At 43.0% G+C, this 17378-nt stretch overlaps 1 protein-coding gene across 1 annotated transcript in view; it reads left to right on the top strand.

Annotated features, from left to right (window-relative positions):
• LOC131691785 (protein piccolo) overlaps positions 1 to 17378 on the top strand; it is a 267985-nt gene that overhangs the window by 90157 nt on the left and 160450 nt on the right. Inside the window, exon 2 of the mRNA XM_058978418.1 lies at positions 5961 to 8019. The gene's annotated coding sequence lies outside the window, so the exon portion shown is untranslated. The remainder of the gene's footprint in view (positions 1 to 5960; positions 8020 to 17378) is intronic.

The raw sequence follows: 17378 nt of genomic DNA, 5'->3' as shown, positions 1-17378 counted from the left end.
TACGCTACGTTAGACGCCTATCTCTCTGTAATACTCATGAAAAGTCACCTAATTACAATATTTCTGTAGAAGTGTAGAACAATTACGATAATCGTGAGACTGTAGCGATTCCACATCTCCAACTGGTGAGCAACAAGCAAACAAGGTGATGAGAGGATTCCAGCACTGCAAGAAAACAAAGTGCCCTTCCCGAAATACGTTTGGATCATTTGTGCGGTCATTCTGTTACCCTGGGTGAGGACTTGTTAGATCCGCATGAAGTGTCAGTTGGAAGGATAAAAGATACGTAGCCATATTTACGTATTTCGTGACGCGGGCCGTTGATCTAGAAGTGGTCCACAGTCTATCAACAGACTCATGACCGTGAGAAAGTTCATTCGTAGAAGAAGAACGGTTTAATGGAGATATGCTCGGATAATGGAACCGGTTTTGTTGGAGCAAGTGCTAAAGAAGTTATGAGGGTGCTCGACGACGGGAGAAAGCCCGATCACTTACGCACATGCCACAAGAGTCAGTGAATGGTAAAGTGATCACGTCGATCCACTTAATTCTCGGAAGCTCGTCCGGCGCTCCTGATCCGTTAAGGACTCCGGTTGACTTGACCGCATCGTTGATGAGCAGTTATCGATGGTCACAGTTCCTATCAGGAGCAGTTTGAAACCGTTAGCAAAAGGAATATTTTCCTACATTAAACAGGCGATTGAAGTGGTTCGAACAGAGGGAGACTTAGTTTATGTAGCGAAAGGGAGTAGGTGAACATAGATACGTGGAAAGATGCAGCAAGTTATTGTTAGAAGTGATGGCAGAATTCGTTAGGCGATTGTGCGAACAACGAGGGACAGAGACCTGCAGAGAGGCAAGTTAACGGTAAAGAAGGTCAAGGTTCTGGAAGGAAACTAGAGGTCCTCATTAGGATCGACGGGACATCACTAAATCACTCGTCACGGACTGACCTGATGGCGACCCCTTTTTGAGTGTAATTTTGCCAAAATCAGGCTTGAAAATAAGACCGCCTAGCAAAGAGCTGATCTAGAGCCATCAATAAAAATCGAGCATCGTAAGCCGAGAGCCAAAAGTCATAAATCAGTGCAGAAGTCTAAATGAAAAGCCGAGAGTAAAGAGAGCTAAGAGACAAGAGTCAAAAATCTGAGTCACAATAGCCAAGAACCAGAAGTGAATGGTTGGATTGGATAGTCTACGGCGGTAAATGTATTCCAACTGAGAGTTCCTCGAGAGTTTCTCCCAAAACCGATACCCGTTTCATAAGCCATTTAGCACACAGTTTTGTAATGATCTACTCGATCTAATCATCAGCGATGGGACTAGCCTGTTCATGGGCTTCCCGCTTGCAGGTAATACGAAGCAATAGCGAGCGCAAAGTTCGGGACAAGTATGTCTCGGTTACGCTGCGATAACGGTTCGTTCCATGCTGAGGAACTGTGATATCAGCAAGGCAAAGTGGGTCCCGGGATCCAAACAGTGCTAGTGCGATCGATCACCGGAAGACACCTCACGTTTCGGACGGTCGTAAACCTAACATTCGTAGTCTACGTGCATTCGGTGCAGACGTGTATGTCCACGAAACGTTGTTTTCATGCAGAACGAGCGGCGAACGAGTTCGGAGGCGTACTTTAAACCAGTGTGCAGTTTTGATGATTTTTCTACCAGTGAAGGTCGGAATGGTTCCGGCTATGAAAATGATGCTGAAGATGTGGAGATGTTTCCGTTGAATCAAGTATTGATTTAGATAAATCGGGTGAAGATTCGGGACAATCTGGTGGTGATTCGAACAAAAGCGCTGAGGTAGACTGTTTCGATAACTGTGCGGACATCGAGAAGAAACTGAAGCTCTAGCGGACGCAGTATTGCCAGGCCGTCGATCGAAACTAAGCCACTGAAATGGCATCAAGAGTACGAGATTTGCATTAGGTGCAACGAGCTTCGTCGAAAATTGCTAACGGAAATAAAAAAGAGACCAGCTTGGGAGAAGTGATAGACGGCCGTTCGCCAGCAAATTGATTCCCTCGACCTGATCCAAACGAGACCGATACAAGGCTAGACTCGTAAGTTACTTCGGATTAGCCATAGGGATTCCTCGAGAATTTACTTCGTCATTTCAATATGTTCGCAAAGCTGTTTCAACCCCGATTGAATGCCGTTTGCGTTTGAAGAGAGACGAGGAGATCGAGGTTACTGCGAAACTATACCGAGAGTTAACCGGCTGTCTTACGTACATGACACTACCATCAAGGCCGAACCTAAACCCTGCAGTCGGCTTCTTCCAGAGCTGCCCTACGGACCTTGTGTTAGTGGGACTAGTGTTCTCTGCAAAAGACTCAGTGCCGGTGATGGAATCATTATCTGATGCGGATTAGGCGACATATTGACAGGCGATCATTTACTGGATTCTGGAAGCATCGAGCCAATTTGGTTTTGATCCGTTCTGGATATTGGGCGGGTGTGTTAAGATTGGCAATGTACCATCGCTGTTGTATCGACCAGTGTGGCCAAACCCACACAGCAATCACAGCTGTCAAAAAAATTCGATCGCTTCGGTAACTGCACTCGCTTGGACTATAATTCTATGTTGAAGAAGCTATGAAGGCGCTCGACGACGGACGAAAGCCCGGCCACTTATGTACATACATGCCACAAGAGCCAGGGAATGGCGAAGCTATTACGCCGAACCACTTCATTCTTAAAAGCTCGTCCAGCGTTCATGATCCGTTTAGGTCGACTTGGCCGCAGCATTGAGTAGCCAGACGCAGTTTGGACCTGCATTTTCCTATATTGAACAGACGATCGAAGTGGTTCAAAGACAGTAAACCAGCGCAGGCTGGGGACTTAGTATTGATTGTGCGAACATCGAGTGGCAGGGACCTGCAGCGACCGGTGTGGTGAAGTTAGCGGTTATGCAGGTAGCTTAGGAGCAAACTGAAGGTCTTCATCAAGGTCCACGAAGCAGGGGATGTTCCGGCATTACTGCAACACTCGACACGGACTGAGTTCAAGGGTGACATCAAGAGAGTCACGAATCTCACGTCAAGAATTAAGGATATAGTGTCGAACAATAAGCCATTTAGCTAGCTTTGTCACGATCAATTCGAATAGCCTCCGGTGGTGAGTCGAGCTTACTGTGACTGAGAGTCCATCGGCGGCGGAATTTCTTCCGATATTGAAGCCTGTTGCGTGAGCCACAGCCACTGGGATCTATCCTACTTAACGGGCCAGGTCGGTCGGGCGATTCTACTTGCTGGCGCCCCGAAGACCCACTACTGGCGCTTCACGAAACCTACTCGATTTAGTCCACGACGGGGGAAATAGGCTTTTCGGTAGGGTACCGAGGACGGTCCGAAGATCCCGGTACACTGGCACCTAGACGATCCGCTCCCAGTACATCGACGTAAACTAATCATGCTAGTCCAAGACAGCTGAGCTTGCTCCACGGGGCGATTACCTACTATTCTATGCTACCAATAGTTTGAAAATCCCGCCATTTTCGCTATTGAGTCGACATAATTTGCACAATGGCTCCCTTAATGACGTTCCACGGATTTTCTTGGAGATATATTATGTGGCATGATGTTATCTGGGCTGGTGTCTGCTCCGCTTCACATTGAGCCAGACCTCAGGCAGTCAGAAACTACGTGGTCCGCGGCTCTTCGACGTCTGTGCACTCAGGACAGAGAAGGGAATCTGCCTGCCCGAACCGGTGAAGGTAATTCCTGTAGCGGCCATTGCGATCAAATTAAAGTAGACTTCTAAGTGCATCCTGTTAATCCACGTGGACAAGTTCATTATTAATCGGTGTGTCCATCGTCCATCTGTCGTATTATCCTATTCCTTTTACCATATCCTCCTGGTGTCAATTCGCGTTCTTCATCAGACTCCAGAGCTCTGGTGCCTCTATTCCTATAATACTTCAGATCCTCCTTCAGTAGCAATACAATGGGAATTATTCTAGCAAAAATACAGACCGCTTCCAACGATATAGTCGCTGGGTGCTAGCCATCCTAATGCTCAATAACCTGTATGTGCTGTTGCAGCATGACTTGTTTCTTCCCGACTTTATTGCTGGAAACCAGTTCGGACTACAGTACCGGAGAATTGACGTTGATACGCCCGACAGGAGTCTCCTTTTACTACTGCTTATCGCCGAATTGTTCAGTATAATCTGACCATGGCCTACATAGCGGGTACATCCAACTCTCCTAGTGATTCCTCGACTGCTTGGAGCACCACATCATCCGCGAAACCGACAATCTTCACACCCCTGGGAAGGTTCAGCTTCTATACTCCATCGTACATCGTGTGCTATAGCGTCGAGCCGAGGATACAGCCCCGAAGAACGTCAGTCGCAATTGCCATTGTTCGCTCTTCCTTGTCTGTCTCGTAGATCATTGTTCGATTCTGAAAGTAGCTCTTCAACATCATGAACGGATTCTTCAAGCCCAAAGTAACCAATAGCCAATAGCGATGTCTCTTTATCTGTTTTATATGCTGTCTCCGTAGCTTCCACTATCGTTCGTATGACTGTAGTCCCGCCCTATTACGGAATCCGGGAGTGAGAACGGCCTATCCAACAGGCGTGTACTTTGAAAGGTTGTTCAGGATTACTCTCTCTAACAGCTTTCCGACCGAATCCAACATACATATTGATCTGTACGCTGAAGGATCAGCTTCCGTCGCTTCCAGTTACCGGGGAAGCTACCTTCATCGAAGCATTTCTGCATCGTACCCCAGAACATATCCGGCTTCTCCTGTACCGCTGTTTTCAGATCCAGATTAAGGATTCCGTCTGGCTCTGGAGCCTTCTTCACTTTCACGAAGATATCCAAAGTATAGCGCCCACAAGAAGTTCCCCAAGACTGTCTTGTTTCCGACAATCTGCGAGAAGGAGATGCCAAAACCGGTCTTATTTTCCTCACAAATTGCTGCCAACGGGTAGGTGTACAGCGCGAAATGCTTACCGAAATTTGCAGTCTTCATCTAGAAACACCATCCGAACGACGATGTCGTGTTCTGGCCGAATCTGGCAGTCGCTGGAGGTAAAGGAGTGTTTCAAGATACCAGTCGTCCCCAGGAACGCAAAACCCTCCTAAGCGGCTCCAACTGCGCCAATTAAAAATTTCGAACAGAGAGTTGAAGAATTTGTCAGCATTTTTCTTTTCGACGGCTATGACCAAAGTTCGGGCCATCTGGCCAGTCAGGCTGCCCGACAGGGAATGGAATCATGTTTGTAAAATCATGAATCTAAAAAGAAATCAATGAAAATTTGTTTTGACGTAATATCTCTTATCGTTTTTTGTTTATCCATCCTAAAATTATTCACCCTTTAAAGGAAATTATGACACTTAAGTTTTAAGCCCTCTGCGTTGGTGTGTCGAGAACTTCTGCCGCTTCATTAATGTTTAATGAAAAACGATTTATAACCAAATAATTCATTGGTCCTTGTGTGACTACAATCGATTAGATAGAATAATATACAATAACAATATTTTTGACAATAGCCAGTAACCAGTGAGAGTTTATTCTATAACACAAAGGATAGCTTCATCTTAGCTTTATTTATAACTGAACCAGTTTTCCATACTCAAATGACACAACAGTTCGACAACTAACAATTCGTTGAGCCAGCATTTATTGTAAGTTTACAAACACGGTATCACGTGACATCAAATCACAAGCTAAATTGTTTTGTAAATCATGAAATCACGACCATCGCAGCCACAATCTAAATAAATACTACCCGTCAACTACCGCGTACAACCGTACCAAAACAGCGCCGAGTGAAATTATTGATAAACAAAAAAATTAACTGATCCCCCCGGGGTCGTCATATGACGTGACGTTCCATCCGGGATCCGCATCGCACCACTCGGAAAGTGGCACACAAAACAACTGTATCGAAAACAATCAACTAATTTAGTGTTTTTCGCTCATTTTCTGTATGATTTCAGAATTGTATTGCTGCTTCGGACAACTTCCCGACCGCCACGCCAAACCCCGGCCCACCACCGCCGCCACACCGGCGATTGTGAAAGATCAACAGCAGCAGAAAATAAAAAAAAATAAAAACAGCGAAGGAGTACCCATTACAAAATATGTATAATTATCATCGCCCCAAACACACCACCGGACGACGACGGCGGACAGAAGCCGAAGAGCTGAGAATGAGCTAAAATAAAAAAAAGAGAACCCGAGTGCAGTAAATCAGCAATCACAACAGAAGACGATACCAATACACGGTGACTGGCTCGCGGCACGAAGCGACGGAAACAAAGACACTGCACAAACACCGTGAAACCGGTCGCGAGAGCCGAACTGTTGGTCGAGAGCGACTGCTCTCTCACGCTGTATGCTTCGGCAGCCGACTGCAGGTTCGTGCGGCCGAGCGCCTTTCGCTCGCTGTCAGTCGTCCAGGAGTATTCGAGCGGTTCGCACGTAGTGTTCGCGTCGTTCGTCCAATCGGTCGCCCTTGGAAATAGTGATTGAGAAAAAAAAGTTGTAATTTTATTTTTTGTACTGTGTTCACATTGCCAGTAGGCGGAGTAGAAAGAAGGCAAAGAAATACAGAAAGTGCTTTTGTGTGAACGTGTTCGTGTCCGTCAAAGTGTGGGGAAGCCAAGGCAAAGAAGAAGTGAAAAGTTACTGAAAATTTTCTGACCGTGCGTGTGATACAGCGGCTGGCGGGCTACTTAGCCAGCAGTGCGGTTTCGTACCGATACAGTTAAGGCCTTTCAAGAGTTGGATTTCCCAATCACGTTCGCGCTTCCCCGTTTCCCCCATTGTTCTTCCGGAATGTGAGTGCAATGCTTAATCGCCGTGAACAGCGCAGTTAGGCTTCCAAGGAAACCCCCCCCCCCCCCCCCCCCGTTGTGCGTGTGTGTATGTGATCCGCAATAGTTTTTACAGGCACTATCTGGATAGCAATTAGCCGATTACGAAATCAACAACAATCGCGTGGTCGTTGAAGCGTACCAGAACTACAGGTGTCGCGTGAAACTGTCAACTTTCCCCGTCTGCGTTCGCGAGTTAGTGCAACCCTGGGGGTCGATTTTTTTTCGGTGCGGAAGAAACAAAGGAAAGTTGCCCCCGGAGGAATAGAAAACGGAACAAACCAGCCAGCGTTGAGGCGAGAGACGCGAGAAAGAAGAAAAAAAAGTTCCACGCGTACAGGCGAACAACTGTGAGCTGTGAACGAGGCAGTAGGGTGGCAAGTGCTGTTTCTGGCGATTCGCTCGTGGTAGTGCGCGAACAGTTCGCGGCGTGGCGCTAGTGTTTGTGGACCGGGTGAAAAACTAAACTCACCTGAGGCATCGCAGCAATCGACGGCTACGGCAAAAGATACGACGAGCATTGTTTGCCTGTGCTACGAGACGCGATCGAGTGGATAGTGAGCTATGTTTGAAGAAAAGATAGGGGGAAAAACGGGAAAATGAGATGAATTATTGTGCAATTACGGCCGAACGGCTATAAATCTTGGAAGAAAAGAGAACATCGTAAACGGTCCGTCCGGAACCTGAAAGAAACCTCTGTTGTTGGTGAGTGGTGGGATTTAGTTTCTCGGCATTTGAAATTTTGTCGGAAGCAGGGAAAAGCGAGTGTGTGGGTGACCAAAGTGCATTTCGGTGGGTTGTGTATGCTGTGACGTTTCGAAAAGACCAAGATGTCTTATCGCTATTGGATTATTGCTAACGGCAAAACACCAGCGGTAGCACTAGTACTACGCCCCGTGCAATATGGATTAAGTAGGTGCTATTTTTAGTCAGTTGTCGCTGTCGCTGTGAGTGTGACCCCATTCTCGGCTCTCGGTTGTGCCGCAACGTTTTGGATTACCAACGACCGCACCGCACCGCACTTCCCCTCATCAAACCACACCTCACAACGCTGTGTTTGATAGAGTAGTGCCTCTACCGAACGATGCTGTAGTGAATTAATTAGTGTAGCAAAGCATACACTCATTGAATTCTGAGTTTCACCAAGGAATGTTCAAGATCCGAGCGAAAAGCTGACGAGGTGAGTGTTGTTTCAGAAAACGCGACGTACGGCGAATGACCTCCTGCTGCTGCGTGCGTCTGACGTTCAGAGCCCGCAGTGTGGCTCGATGCATGCTCGATCGGACAGCAAGAGCAGCGGGATCCAAGTGCGTAGCGGGGGAAGAATCCGATGGTGGCGATCCGCGTGACGCACTGCCGATCTGCTTTCCATTGTTTTGCTTGTTTTCTCTGTGCCGGGGGTCGTGAGTTTGCAGCGTAAACAATGCGTTACTCGAACCGTGCCAATGTTTAGAGAATTAGCACATGATGAGAATGGATTAGTTTTGTTAAGCTGCGTTGGTATAGGGCCAGCGTGACGTTTTAATTTGAAGGAAAACAAATAGTTTACGCGAGAAATTCGGTGGAAAACAAACGGCTTTAGGGCTTAAGGAGCAGCGTGGTGAAAAAAATGCGAGATCTCAGTTGGCGTATTTAGTTCTCTACTGACACAGTTAACCTCACTTTTTTGACAGTTCACTAGTACTATTTACATGGAACATGGAATTTTTTTTTGACGGTTCGATTCGTAAAGAAGTTTTCTAAGTCCATGTAAACAGTACTAGCGAACTGTCAAAAATAAACACGAGTTTGTTTGCGACGTCACCGTAAACGTCGTGAACCTTCACCGTGACATCACGAATAAACTCGAGGGATCATCAGTGACAGTTAACTAATACCTACTGTTTATACAAAGTCAGCAACTTTTTTTGCGCCTGGATAAGAAAATCGGCTTGGAGAAAGTAGTGGCATTATGCTTCAAGAGTTGTATCGTGCATGTAAAAAGTACTAGTGGATTGTCAAAAATCGAACTGTGATAGAAAAGAACCTTATTATTCGTGATTATCACAGTTATGAACAGTGAAATTGAGTTTGCAGTGTTCATTTTTGACAGTTCGCTTGTACTGTTCACATGGACGTAGAATTTTTTTTTCGCGATTTGCTTCGAGCGAATCTAGTAGTCCACAAAAGTTTTCTAAGTCCATGTAAACAGTATTAGTGCACTGTCAAAAAAATAAGGTTAACTGTGCCAGTAAAGAAACTAATAAAATGTTAATGCAGAATTTCGGTCCAGATCCGTTTGCCATAGGAATTTCTTTACCAATATGTTGATGTACATTAACTAACATAAATCGCTTGCCAGTAAATAGTTCGTATCTACTGTCGTGAAACAAAATAATTACCACAAACTGTCGATAGTTAAGGTTAATTCAAATACCGTTTCAAAAAAAACAACAACTCGTGACTTGCAAGAAAAAGTTTTTCCTTTGTTTCTACTATTTTTTCCTCTGTCTTCATTCAATCCAGATAAATTAGTAACAGTACACAAACGGATAGGATTAATTCCTCCTTCGGGGTATCAACGGAAGAAGCACAATTGCACGTGCCAGTTGCGCACGGTTTTCGTTGTTATCACATTGACGACGGCGATACGTGTCAAAACAGTACGTGATTATTGAGAAGAACTGGGTTGCTAGGTGGAATAAATAACAAACAGTGCACCTAGTGGTGAGGCAAAACCTTTCTTATAGCATGTCAAAATAAGCCGGTTAAATTTTCAGAATACTTGACGTTGACTTACATTGACGCATTAATGACGTAAGTCCAAAAATGAATATGGTGAAAATCAATGATTTTTTACTCCATCACTAAAAATGAGACTCAGTTAACGATCTTCCTCCGTAGTATGACTGACTACGAATTAACCGAGTATGTATTGAAAGAGTACAAATATTTCTCTGCAAAGCAATCAGCGGACAAGTGGTAACCGTTTGTATTAAAAAAGAGACAGTTCAACAATTCTCCATGCGATCATACTGCCACCTGATGGTGGATTCTCCGGTGAATCGTCAATAAATATAAGAACGCTATATACAGTAAGAAATGACAGCTCTATCAGTTCGATTACGACAACCATAGTGAAAGCAGTTAAGCAACTACGTTCGATGGTTTGTAATTGCCGCTGGCTCCATCCCGGAGCGAGAAAGGCCATCATTGTGGCGCACTTTGTGTCGGCCGGATGTAGCTGATATAAAGGTGAGAGCATCAAACGGGTTCCTGCCGTTCGACAGTTTCGCGTGGGCGGAACGAGCAGCAAACACTGAAGTGAATGACGAATTGCAAGGTGACAAAATCATAGCAAGCATTGGACCGGAAGGTCGGTACAACCAGTCAAACAGTCAAAAAGTATTTAATCAACATGGACATCATCATAAGGAAGGAGAGGTCCAAGACGGCCGTCAAGAATGTTTTCCCGGTAAAGTGCAATGTGGTTGTGATAATGGACGACGAGATGGCAATGACTGGCAGGGGACCGACTATTCACGTCCTTCAGGAAGCAGATGACAGCGACGTAAGGTACAGATCCCGCACGAACTCTCCAAAGAAAGTCCTCTTGTGGCTTACATTTAGCGTGAAGAGGTTATCTAACGGCAAGAAATAAATGATTGTACTGGCGATTTCAAGAGGTTTTGGAAAGGTTTTTAGAAACATGGATATGGGATAAATCCGCTTTTTTAATGGTCCAATTGAGGTGCATTCTGACGAAGTTACGGCGGAAAAACTCAACAAATTTTTCTTCAAGCGCGTTGACGAGATCAACGAAGCAATTCAAACATCTACAGGGTGACCGGTGGAGGAAAATGAAGTATCCAAAAACCAGTTTTGTGCTTTCGAGTCTATCAATATGACTAAATTTTAGGAAAATTGTCTCACACATTAATAAAATTGTTCGGAAACGGACAATATACTAAGCGGGTGCCGGTGGTTGCGTTTTTACATAAATGCTGACAAATTGTTCACAGTTATTATTGAGTCACTTCGGTGTTTTTCTCCGGAAACGTGGAAGAAGACGATCGAAATTACAGTTCCAAATTCGTCACGAGTGAAGGATCGCAGACCGATAAATATGCTGCCGATCTACGAAAAAGTTTTGGAGATGGTCGTTGAAAAACAATTGATGGGTTTTGAAAATAGCGGTGGTATACTGTTGTGTGAACATTTAGGGTGCCGGAAAAATCATTTGTGTGAAACAGTGCCAAACTATTATTGTTGGAATGGAAGCAGTCCACTGAGAATGGGAAGGTTATTTTGGCAGTTTTTGTTGACATAAAACGAGCGTTCGAAAGAATTGATCGCTGTAAACTGATTTATGTATTGAAAAAGTATAGTGTAAGAGAAAATGATCTTGAGTAATTTTGCAGTTACTTAGAAAGACGTTCGCACGCTACAAGGTACAACAGTTCTACACCATTGAAAGACCCAAAACTAACCTCGTTGTTCCACAGAGTAGTGTACTAGGACCAATTTTGGTTATCCTATACATTAACGACACGAAAAAAAAGCCTTGAAAAAGGCGGAAGTTAACCTGTTTGCCGATGACACAGTTTTGTTGATCATTGGTGATAGTTTTGACACAATTCCAAAAACAAATATGTGATTGTTACTACGCGACACGGGAATGAAAGACCTGCTGGTATACTGTTGTGTGAACATTCACGGTCCCGGAAAAATCATTCGTGTGAAATAGTGCTTAATCTATGATTGTTATAATGGAAACAGGCCATTGAGAATGGGAAGATTGCTTTGGGAGTTTTTGTTGACATAAAACAAGCGTTTGAAACAATTGATCGCTGTAAACTGATTTGTGTATTGGAGAAGTATAGTATAAGAGGAAGTGATCTTGAACAATTTCGCAGTGCTACAAGGTATAATAGTTCTACACCATCGAAAGACCCAAAATTAACCTCGGTGTTCCACAGGGTAGTGCACTAGGACCAATTTTGTTTATCCTATATATTAACGACATGATAAAAAAATCTTGAAAACGCGGAAGTCAACCCGTTTGCCGCTGACACAAGTTTGTTGATCATTGGTGATAGTTTTGATGAGTGCATCAGGATAATAAACCTTTAACTTGCAAGGTTTGGTGATTGGTTGAAGTGGAAAAAACTCAAACTGAACAGTTTCAAGACCAAATATGTGATTGTTACTACGCGACACAGGAATGAAAGAACTGCAACAGTTGAAATAGGTGGAGCAAATATCTTGAGGTCACATTAGACGAAAAACGTACGTTTCAAAAAGCACGTAAAAATCCGGAAAGCTGCCAGAAAGTATGGAGTTTTTTGTAGGATCAATATGTTTCTCACAACTCTCCCAACGTTGCCCAGTTGCCAGCGACCCAAAGTTTTTAGACGAAGCTCAAATAGAGGATATACTTCAAAAATTCACTGCTAAACGAGTTTAAGAACAAATACTAATAGAACATGCAAAGGTTCTCTGATAAATTGCAACACCAGCTCTGGAATGGCTTTGAATCTGGAATACAACTAAAACCATTTATATCCACCGTAGAAACATTGTTCAACCAGGTCTCAATGAGGGCTAAAATATCAACTATGGTCAGTAACATATCTGAGGAATGAGCTTGCAAACTTGTACATTGTAACTAACCCTTTCATGCCCAACTTTTTTCTAGTGCATGCAGGGTTTCAAAACTATTTTTCCTTGAAAACGGTGGGGTCAAGAAACACGAAAAGCCTATTTTCATAAAGGTAGATGCTTGCATGGCAGTGCTAGAAGCTGGTCAATTTTTACCTTCTAATGCTCAATGCAATTCTCCTAGAATAATTACAATAGTCCAATTGCGTGGAAAACGTAGCCAACGACAGTCTAAATTGATAAGTTTTATCTGTTTTCAATAATATTGCACCATAACGAAGATATATGAAAAAATCATTTTCCGTCGTCAACGTAAACTGTCCCTGGCAGCACTGCTCCATCGGAATCCAATCAGACTAATTGCAATAACTTCAGTTCTACAGTTGATCATTGTAACTGTTAATACTCAAATGAAAGGCAACAATCACTTTAATGAGCCTTACTTGTTTTTGTGAGCAAATCTCGCCTCAATCAAAAGTTATAGCTGTTTTAAAACGTTGTTGTCCACAAACAACATGGGCATGAATGGGCTAATTAAGCTACATTTATGATTTACTGTTTCCATGAAATCCATCAACACACCAATAATCATCGGCAGCTAATGATTGGATAGACATAGTTTTTCCGGAAAGTTTTTGCAATTTTGTAGAGTTTTTTCCTTCTTTTCCAATCTGCACCATTCTTTGAAAATATTGTGGGATTGTTATTGTTAGAAGCTGAAGTATGGCAACACTGGTCACTGGATTTTACTTTATTTCAAGAACTACTGCAGCCGCCCTTCTCTTCTGCCGACATGAATATTTTTTAATCTTGATACATATGTAATAATACGTTGCAAATGTTGTCCCCAATAGTTCCTTAGGTGTGTTGTAGTTTACTTCAAAAAATATGAAAAAAATGAAATACCAAATCAAATGTCTCATACCAATACAATGTTAGCCATGAAAAGGATAGGTTCGGTTTTTTTTCTCGGCATCGTTTCACCTACCAACAAAGGAAAAACTTAATTCTTTTCGGTATGCTTTGGCAGCAGAGTGGTATGGATATTAGGCAACACAACATCCTGGGCAATGGTCACGCCGGAGATCAATTTGTTCAGCTCTTCGTCATTTCGAATGGCCAGCTTCAGCTTGCCGCAGATTATCCTGGTCTTCTTGTTTCTAAGGGCTGCGTTTCCTGTCAGCTCCAATGTTTTGGCGGCGAGATATTCCATTACGGCCGCAAACTATACGGATGCTACTGCGTACTAGCTCTTTCTCGGCAGACGGTGCATTCGACCGACAGGAAAGTAGAGATCGACCTCATTTGCCGCATCCAGACATATTGAGCGAATGTGTGGTGTAGCCAGCACGAATGTAACATACGAATGATGCTGCATTCATATACGATCCCCAGTTTTGTATTTGGTTCAGTTTGCGTTCTATATAAGCTATATGCATCACTTTCAAATTGCTGTAACTTTTTTGTCAATTAGGTATTGTCAATTGAGATTTGGGGTGAAATTATTTCAATGTGTATTGTTTACACCCTGCAAGTTTCACTAACAATTATACATTCGTTGTGAAAATTGGGTCAGAAGAACATCCGCGGTGTAAACAGATTTTGCGCACGTACCTAAATTGACCGGCAACGGAAAAATCCCTCTGATCATTTTATACTTTTGTTGTATGAAAATATATAGAAATATTTAAAACATCCAAATAAATGTCGCATCTGAAAGATCTTATTATTATCAATGATAAACTTGATATTGAATCCAGACTCAATTATTCTTATATTTCTTAGTGTTTATTGAATAGTTTGTCGAAATGAGTCTAACATGGAAAAATCCCACTTCGAAAATATACGCCCATTCGCCAAAAAAAACATGGAAGCACCCCTCAGACAGAGCTGCCAGATGCTTTTGTAGAAAATCTGTATCCTCGTAATAAAAGTCCGGTATTTGTCTGTATTCAATGAAGAAAATAAATTTTAGTAATTAATTCATATTTAAAAGTTGAAGAATTGTGTACTATAAATTCAAACATTAAAAAAAACAAATTTTAAAAGAGTACTTTAAAGTAATTTGTACATTTTTCTATTAATCAGTTTTTAATATTGTTGAATGTAAAAAGTTTTATGGATCACCTAACAACAATTTATTGATGTATTGGTTATTGCAAATGAACACGGGTGCAGGGAGGATCCGTCAAAATGTTTTCAATTGAAATTTCAAAAAACCTATTAAAATGTGGATTGTGCATTGAAAATTTGAATTAAATCTGTATTCTGTATCAGGTCTGTAACTGCGCTTAAAAATCTGTATAATACAGAAAAATCCGTATAAATGGCAGCTCTGCCTAGGTAGTTGTTATAAAATTGTAACCCATCAGGGTAACAATTTAGCACTGGATGGAAGTATACCCATTTTTGTTCATACACTCCGTAGAGTGTATTTGTTTACGTAAAATTATGCTCACCGTTAGATAATTTTTGTTTTATGTTTGTGAATTAGTAGCATAGGGATTAGATAGGGTCTTGCTGCCAAAGTATTTTGATTATGCTGTACCATTGCCGATGACAGCTATGCGGCGGTGCGGTTTGTTGGTGTTTGTTTTCGGTCGAGGTGGAAGGTGGTCATCGTGATAAGAAAGAGAGTGACGAACCACGGCAGTGAACAGCCGCCCAAAATAAGCCATCCTTATTCGAGACAGTTTCCCGTCACTAGTGCCAGTGAGGTAAAGTGCGCGCGTGCGATGGCAAGTTATACCGTCCTGCCGGCCCGTGGTTCGGGCACTCGTAAGTACGGTGTTAATTTGCCATAAGGGGATAGCAAATCGCTAAGGATTGCGCGAATGAATCAAAGCACCGACCGTTCTCACTGTGGAGGATCAGTCAAACGAGCCTAGTTCTCTCCCACAGTTAATCGCTAAGGAGAACGAAAGCAGTGTGGACAAAGGTTCCCCTGGGAACCTTTGTCCGGGGTGACTTCCGGGATCACTTGCGGCGACCAAGTCGTCGATCCGTCGATAGTTCGCCAACATCGCTAGGGAGGTTGCAACAAAGGAGCCAAGCTCACCTCCCCAGCTATCCGCCAAGGACCGGTGCCGGAGCAGCAAACGTAAATCGCGAGAGCTCGGCTGTTGTGTCGGCCGGTCGGAAGAAGCCGCCCGTCATTCCCGCCACCAGCAGCATGATTGAAGTGTGCAGAACAGAGGAGATCGGAGTAAATAAACACGGTAGAAGTTAGTTTATTTTTTTGTTGTTACGAAAATTCGAAGTTCTGTAGAGGCACCTAGGCCGCCCTGACAAGAAGGGTCCGCAGGGCAAACAAGAACCCGAGTAACTCCTACTTACAAAATATGTCAACATCAACAACCAGCTCTTCGTCGCCCTTTTGCGGTTTTCTGTCACTTTTGTATATCAGAAAACAGTGTTTTCTCGCTAAAAATCCATAGGTGGTAAAAAAGTTTCGATTTCTACCCGAAATTTGGTAGCGAAAGACTGCCAATACACAGTATCACAAAATTGTGGAAATTTGAGCGAAATATCAGAAGAGGAAATCCGTGGCTGTCAGAACTTGGATGGATGGATTATTGGACTTACGCAATGATCATACGTGTTAGAAATTAGTATGCCATGAGAATTAAAAAAAAACTATTATAGCTAAGATTTGCTGTATAGTAGACTTGATCGCAGGAGGCGTTTTCCGAAGAGTATAAGAAAATATTCATTAAAAATTGTACACGTGGTCGAAGTAGAAGCAAATATAGTTTGTACGCCGAACCAGTCTTTTTTTCCTCATTTGCCAAGTGCCCCGTACTAAGCAGAGCTGTCTGTGTTGCTGTCGCCAACATTGGCCTTTCGTACCCTCCAGGTGAGCCGTACATACCGGACATAGTCCCTGTTGCTGTCGCTAACAATACGAGAGTTTGAGGAAAACTCTACAATAGAAATTCGATCAATCAAGGAGAACCGTACATCAGTGCCAAGAGCACGGCCATTATTCGTGCCATTATTCAAGGTTAACTACGTGCCGCAGGATCTTAATCCTACGAACGCTACGGAATTACAGCCAATTGAGAAATACTGGGCTATCATGAAACAGGCATTCTGGAAGCACCGTAGCCAAGTGAAATCAGAAGCATGAATGAGGAAAACTGGATTTCCACACAAAACAAGTTGGCTCAAGCGTTGTACGCTTTGGCAATCAGCACAAAAGGAGCTTTACTGACCATTTGAGGTATGGATACTCTACAGAGTCGCTTATTGTCTCAAAAAAGACCGAAACGTTCCCCACACCTTCAAACACTGAAAGCGGAAACGGATGCAGTCGGCAAAAAACTCTAAAATAATAATCTCGAGGTATTTTCTAGGCGATGATTCGTGAAGATTTTTTTGCCGGCGTCGGCGGTGAAACATGATGATGAGTTATGTTCTATCAACGGGTGGAAAGCCCAACTCCTGCCAGCAGAAGACAAAAGATTCATCACATTTCCTTTCGATTGTATTCATATGAGCCTACGTAGTGCTCGTCTTCCGTTCAAAGTTTATAACTGATACGCACTAGAACATCTATCCGTCTTTTGATTTCATTGCTTTCGTTTCTCTTAGTATTAAATTTGCCAAAAATAGCCAATAAAATCGATACAGTAAAACCTTACGGCAATTAAAACAAGAAAATACATCACAGCTCGGCAAAAAAACTAACTTGATTGTACTGTGATCGCATATCATTTTTCAAAAAAAAAAGAAAGAAAACGATGAAAATTAGCGTTTTTCGATTGTCTTCAGTAAGTCAGGATCGGTTATTATGACCATTTAAAAAAATGTAATGTGCATAAAGTTAGCACTACCGCTTTCGAAAAAGTGAAGTATGACACATGGATTAATTGTCGTTTAATTGTCGTAAATTAGTTG

The sequence above is a fragment of the Topomyia yanbarensis genome, chromosome 3 (genome assembly GCF_030247195.1).
Source record: "Topomyia yanbarensis strain Yona2022 chromosome 3, ASM3024719v1, whole genome shotgun sequence".
Taxonomy (NCBI): domain Eukaryota; kingdom Metazoa; phylum Arthropoda; class Insecta; order Diptera; family Culicidae; genus Topomyia; species Topomyia yanbarensis.
This window is presented reverse-complemented; position numbering and strand designations above follow the sequence as displayed.